Source organism: Malurus melanocephalus, unplaced genomic scaffold (assembly GCF_030028575.1).
Source record: "Malurus melanocephalus ecotype Western Australia unplaced genomic scaffold, MMel_1.1 scaffold_332, whole genome shotgun sequence".
Taxonomy (NCBI): domain Eukaryota; kingdom Metazoa; phylum Chordata; class Aves; order Passeriformes; family Maluridae; genus Malurus; species Malurus melanocephalus.
Genome location: NW_026623564.1, coordinates 16,311 through 23,332, shown reverse-complemented (window position 1 = coordinate 23,332; position 7,022 = coordinate 16,311). Strand labels below are relative to the sequence as shown.

Genomic DNA, 7,022 nt, shown 5'->3' with positions numbered 1-7,022 from the left:
TGTAGCAGGATATAACTAGATTGTAAACTTTGGCAGGACTCAACTTCTGAATGCTTCTTGAAACTCTGACAATATTTTTGTAAAACTGATTCTGGAACTGGAATAAATAAGAGATTTTTCTATAGTCTCTCTCCTGCTAATTAGATGAAACAGTAAGTTTTATATTTGTCCAGAAAGAGGTCTGAACAAACAAGAAATTGAGATTGGAGGAGCCAAACAAGGATAAATAATGAGCCAGTTTCTCAAACTGGTATTGACATACCAAGAGTTTGGAAGAAGTATGCTTGTGAGCTTCCTTTATTATTATAACCTCTTGAACAGAATAATCCAAATAGCTATAAATGCTTTCCAATAGAGAAGTTTACGACCTACTTTCTGACTGAAACAGTATCACAGTGTGTGGAAAGAACTTAAGTGAAGATGCTGGTGGCAGTGCTTCTAGCACATCGGTGTAGAAACTCGATGTATTGCCTTTTGCAAAACTTGTTAGTTGAAGTCAGCTGGAGTGAATTTGAAATATTGTTTGGTTTTAAAAAAAATTCTTTTTGTGTGGTTTGTTTTTGTTTGGTTTTGTTTTTTTGTGTTGGGTTTTSATTTTTTTGGGTTTTTTGGTGTTCGTTTTGCAGAGATGTAGATAGCTAAAGGCCTGAGTTGGCATGCAGAATTTTCATAGGATGTCTGAATTTTTTAACAGAGCACTGTTTGAAAAAATTATCATTCTAGGATTATCTCAACAAGAATTTGGCAATTATAGGATGTCTTTCTCGATTCTGTGTTGGGAGCAGTGAAGGCGGAAGAAAAAGGTGCATTTAGTCTGTTCACAATTGTACATCTGTTCTGGCCTCTCTAATTTTTATTAGGCATCTCTCCATTCCTATGAAGAGCAGGGCAAGGACATGGTGGGAATGTGCTCAGAGGAGCTTGGACCAGAAAACATTGAACTTGGGATTTGCGCATCCATTTCCCTTCAGCTGGAGGGATGCAGTCTTGCAGGGGGCATCAGGACAGGTTTCAATCAGCTGCTCTGGTGAGAGGCTGGCAGACGCTGCCTCTGTGCTGGGGGGAAGCAATGCAGAYCAGTAAAGCAGATCAGCTATTACAACTTGGGGGTTTGGTTTGTTTCCTTTTCTTGTTTTTCCTGTGACTCACTGATGTAACAGAAAGCGAGGGAGCTGTGCTAATCTCCATCAGCTGCAGCTGTGGCCAATACCAACCGTCCCTTTCTTCTGCTTTTCCAAGGAGCTTGGGAGTGATCTTGAAAGCACAGATCATTCATGTCAAGAAGAGTTTCTGAATRCTGTTGAAATACATTAAGTAATCCTTGGTTAGCATGGAAAGAGCTATAGTTAAAATTCTTCCAGTGTTTCAATTATAATTCCTTTATTGTTTCAGTTGCTTATAACTTCCTGAAGTGCTCATGTCTCAAGCTGAAATTTTCCAGACTTGATCTTGGCCTGACAGTGACCTTTCTTCTCTTTTCTTCTTTGTTTCTCTTTTCTCTGTGGTATTAAATTAATATGACTTGGGTATTTCATTTATAATGAGAAGAAAGTAGCAGCAAAATACATTTTAGCTATTACATTAAAACTCTGAGACTGAATAGCTCAAGCTGTGCAACTGTCAAAAAAAAAAAGGTGAAAATCATCAAAAGTACTTCTTGAATCTTACCAGAATCTGTGAGAGGGAGTAGTCAGGGAGATACCGACTTTAGGTCTTGAACTTTCTCGCACAAACATTATACTCCTTTATAATTATAACAGTGTTGTTTTGCCTGATCAGTGCTCAACTGAATGAAAATGTAGTCCTTGGTGAAAGAGCAGWTCTGTTTTTCACTGTTTGCCATGACCGTGGCGAGACAGGGCTTTGGAAATTTGGGAAAGTGCTGTGCAGCAGGAGCCCTCTGGGGCATTCCTCATGTCCCACAGTTCAGGTTGAAAATGGTGAAGTTTCCAGAAAGTCTTCTCCCCMAAAAAATTGTTTAACACCAATTTGAAAAATAATTTTTAATCAGCTCTACTCAAGCTGTTGACTGTAGTAGTTTAAATCAGAACACAAATTGCTTAGGGGATGGAACTTAAACCTGGATGGAAATGGTGGAAATAAATTGTCAAGTGCTTTCYTTTAAATTAATGCTGATATCATATCTATTTATTAACATACGTAAAGGCTGCTGGTGACGGTGGTGATGTTGCTAAACAGCAAATTATGGGGTTTGACTTCTTCACTCATAATTTGTGTTTCAAGAACAAAAAAGTCATGTGCTTGCCTCTTGGCTTGGACACAGGCTTGCATTGCTTTAAAGACTGTGGGTTTTGCCAAGGACAGTCATTGTGAGTATGTCCAAAAAGAAATATATATATTTATTTATAATATACTTATATAAGAAACTTTTAATTTTTGGAATTTTCTTCTTGTGGTCTCTTCTGTTCCTGGGGAAATATCACTTCATGTACATTCATGAATCATCTCTGATTCTATTGCTAAATGGTTGGGTATTCCCAGGGATGCAGGCAAATGCCTCACTCTAAGAGCTGCAGGGCAGCAGCAGAGATAGGGCAAGAACTGAATTGCCAGGGGACCTGACAGAGATTCCCTGTGCTCTCCTGCCCTCTAACTTAAATTTTAAGTGAATTCCCTAACTCTTAACCTCCGGTGTGATATCACAACTGTCTGATCTTGTAGAGGACTGTGGAAACTTCGTTCATTGCTCGTCATAAACTCACACTGATCACCTGCAAGGCTGTCCCTTGCAGGAGCTTGGGAGTGCTGTTCAGGCACTGCTTCAGCAGAGCTAGGTAAAAGTAAAATGTAAAGCTGCTAGGTTAGGTGCCCATGGCATAAGCCCAACTTTTCATGTTGCAGAGAATACTTACTTCTTGTTGGAGAGCAATACTATATGTACTTTTTTTTTTTTTAAGCTATAGGATTTGAGGTTTAGTCAATAGGTACAAAAGTTCTATTACAACAACTTTGACCTCTAAAAATTAATYAAAATGTATCTTCTCCACCATTATGTGAAACAACTGTCTTGAAGTTACATTGATCTGTCATAAAAASAAGAGTCTAATACCAGAACTTTAAAGAAAACTGCTCTGTGTCTCTAGTTTATGTCTTCAGGACAGGAGGAATGCTACCAGATTTTGGTTCAACCTTTGGTTCTTCCAATGATGATCTTGTCAAGTTATTTTTCTAATCTGTCCCTGAGTGTGTCACACACTTCACAACTGTGTAAAGGACATCTGTCTGAAAAATCTGAAGGCTTTTTTTCCCAGGGAAAACCTTGTATTCTGTACCTTCCAGGCCTCCTGACATGTGGCAAATTATTAAAGTGAAATTGCTTGGGAGAGGCACAGTAGTAAATTTCTGATTCAGCAGTTATACAGCCTTGTCCTTAAAGCTGGCTTTGATGGTCCTAATGAGGAAGGACGATGCATGCTTTGGTAGGGGCAGCAGGCAGTGAGAACCACTGCAGATGTTGTGAGTATATGACAGTCAATGTGCAAGAAGCTTTAGCTGAAATGAAGTAATAAAAATTCCTTGAAAATGACAAATTTCTGTTTTTGTGGTGATGATTTCCTTGTTATTTCAGTCTCATTAAAGCCATTAATTTAGGTTTGCTCTCTTCTGTGTTGTCTTTGGTTTTATACCTTCAGTTACATTCTTAAATGATAAATTTTAGAACAATAAGCATATATTTCTACCACAGATATTAAAATGAAARCTCAGTTATTGGCAAATACAAAAATCTGTTGTTTTTACATTTTTTGCCCGTTTTTGTCTAAACACTGCACWTGGACGGACGTGTTCTTCCAAGTGTATAGCTAGGTGTTGGTTCTTTAGTCAGCTGGGGGATATTTAGAATGGATTTCTGATAGTAGCATGGAACTAATTTTATCATGTTGACTTTCTGTTCAGTGGTTTCTGTATTGGCTTTTCCCTTCTAATCTACATTTTAATTATAGGTATAAGTATTCAGCCAGTCAGAATGGGCTCTGGTATTTGAAACTTTAGTAACAAAAGTCTTTCTGTCTTGGGGTATTTAAAAACTGACCTTTAGCCTGTTGAATCAAGTTAAATGAGGAGTGATAGCCTTAACACACTTTTTTTTTTCCTTTCAGCTAATTTATTATTAAATAGTCTATGGTGATGAGTACTTTGGAAAAATTCAGTTTAACTCCTGAGATGCCAATCTGGAAATCAGCTTTGCTTTGTCACTGCCCCATCCCCCATGTGCCTCCTCTTATTTTTGGGCTCTATAAGTTAATGAAAGACACACCAGACACATAACCCAGTATAGGCAGAAAAAGCTCCCTGAGAGCTGAAGCAACTCCCACRCAGTAAATTCACAACTTGCTGAGCACAGCTGCTGTTCTGCTGAAGGAGGGATCAGAATAGCTTCTTTTTTTTCTTTTTCCTTGTGCCTGGATAATTGTGTGAATGTGCCCCACGTGCCTGACCTCCCTCCCCCACCTTCCCAGGGCCCTCAAAAGTAACCATAATCCTTACGCCTCCTGCTTCCTCGCCAGAAAAACACATCAGCTCTTAGCYTGGAAAACATCCTGCTTTGCAGATGTGCTGTGTTCCAGGGAGGATGGCCCTCTTGGGCTCTGAGCTCCTCAGATCAGCCCTCTTGCAAATTATTAATTCTGCTTACACTGCTGCTCTGCATACGGTCAGGGCGGCCTCCTGTCTCTGCAGGAGGGCTGTGTTGCACATCGTGTATCACTGATTATGGTCTTTGGGTGTGTGTGGTGACTCTCAGGTTTAGTCTGYAGTCAACTGAAAATTCAACTTGAAAGTTTAAACTTCCTTTAGAATGTTTACATTTCAACATTTTTTTCAAAAATAATTTTTTTTGGATTTGCGGTTAACACATGCACCCCCTAGCAAGGAGTGGTTAAGCTGAGGTAGAAATGCTCATATTTTACAAGGAATAAAAGAGGATAGTGCTTATTGCTTTGTTGGAGGAGAGACAAGGGTATGCAYGCTCATGTATCATGGTTTGGAGCGGGCTGAATGGAAAAGCTGAGCCTCTGCTGTGTGTCCCAGTAATCAGTGCTGCATTTGCCTGAGAAAATGTTCAATCTCTGTAAAAAGTAACAATGTGTCTGTGACTGTAAACTGGAAAAGGCAGCACCGGGGTGTCCGGTCAGGAAATCTTCASGCACAGAGTCACTGGTGAGACTGCAGACCCAAGGAAACTGGCAGTCTGGAAACCAAGATGTAGGAATTTAGGCATGGTCAGAGGACTGAGCAGGAATATTGTCTGGTCAGCAGTCTGGCGTTGTTGCTGTCTGATGGAAGCAATGCATGCTTGATTCATGCCACTACCAGTCCTTTCTTTACTTTCCCAGATCAGAAATATCTGTGTGAGAGATTTCAGTGTGTGATTGAATCGCTCTGCTTGGACCACCCTTGGGCAGGCAGACTCCAGTCGGTCGAATCTATGTTGGTGGCAGCTCAGAGTCCCTGCCATCTGTAGGTTCAGATATACTGGAGATTAGGCCAGTTTCAAGCTGTCTCTTTTATGGCTGTACCCTTCGTCTGATCCCAAACATTAAGAGATTARGTTTCTTGAAATATCAGCAATTGTCGGCCCCCCTGGCTGGAGCAAACCACTTAGCCCACAGATGTGGGAAAGATTGAATAGGTTTTCAGCATGAAAGAAATGTTGAGTTCCCAAGATGTATAATTTATACAGAGGAATAGTTTTTCACCTGCAGAGTGTTGGTAAATGCTGTTTTTTGTACTTTGGTCAAGGGCGTGAACTGATAAGCCGGGGGAAAGAAATGAAGCGAACATAGGTGGAATGAATACAGTAAAAATAGGAATATGCATCAGAGATGGAAAGTGCTGACTACTCAGAGCTTTCCAAATGCATACTAGTTTAAAACTTTCATCTTGTTTTCTTTGGGGACTGTATTGCARGTTTTGAGCATTGTATGTTTCAAAACCGAACCTTTATTATAAGGAAAAGTTGAGTACTTACTACCTCAAGATCTTTTAAAAATCAAGAAATGGCAGGCAAAGCAGTGAGTTTTTGATTCACAGGCTGTACTTCCTGAGGAAGAATCTGAAAATAAGCAAAAATGAGGTTTTGATGCTTTTGCAATATAGAATTTTGTGAAGCTCTGGAAAAGGTGTGCAAAACATAGCACGTAAGCTTTTATTTGTTCAAAGGAGACCACGGCCCAGCTCTGCTGCTTTGTAATGGTAAACAGTGAATTTCAGCATAGGTAAACACTGCCACCATAAAGAAAAAGGCTGTGCTCTAGGTCCTGATTCTGAAACTAATTCCAGGACCTGGGTGCATGGGTCACTCCTGCAGTGCAGATCTCTGGCACAGGGCTGGGTATTCACTTGGGTTTATGCACCAAGGATCTAGACCTAGGGAGTGCTTGAATCTCCACAGCAGGGCTGTAGAGATTTTCATGGTAAATCTTAGYGTGGGTCTAACATGTATGTGACTTGTTCATTAGGAAATTGTCTGATAATTTCAGACTTGCTTTGAGTAGCTTTTATATTTTGGTTAACTCATTTCCCTGTTTAGACAATTCTTACTGAAAAATCCCTCTAACATGGCATAAAATATCTTTTTTTTTTTTTTTTTTTTTTTTGTAGTGGACACTGTTTATAAGGAGCTCTGTGTTATCTACTCTGAGTACAAGGATGCATTCTTCTGTTTGTTCATGGAATCACAGAATCACAGAATGGTTTGGGTTGGAAGGGACATGTAAAAAGATCATTGAGTCCAACTTCCCTGCCATGGGCAGCATCATCTTTCACTGGATCAGGTTACACAAAACCCTGCACAACCTGAATTTGAACAGTTTCATAGGACAAAARCTATGCACAGGGTCCTTTGCATATTCTCCACATTAAGGAAGTAATTTACTTTATYACATATAGCTGTTTTGAATTTTACTGAAATGAAGAGAATATTTACTATGTAAATGTTGGTAGAATGGACATGAACATTCTACATGTATGGCTTGTCTTATTTTTACTAGTTAACACAYGAA

At 39.6% G+C, this 7,022-nt stretch overlaps 1 long non-coding RNA gene across 1 annotated transcript in view; it reads left to right on the top strand.

Annotated features, from left to right (window-relative positions):
• The window catches only part of LOC130580417 (uncharacterized), an 89,757-nt gene extending 83,047 nt beyond the window's left edge, over positions 1-6,710 (top strand). The window contains exon 5 of the long non-coding RNA XR_008966102.1: positions 6,622-6,710. This is a non-coding gene — a long non-coding RNA (uncharacterized LOC130580417). The remainder of the gene's footprint in view (positions 1-6,621) is intronic.
• Positions 6,711-7,022: the final 312 nt, after the last annotated feature.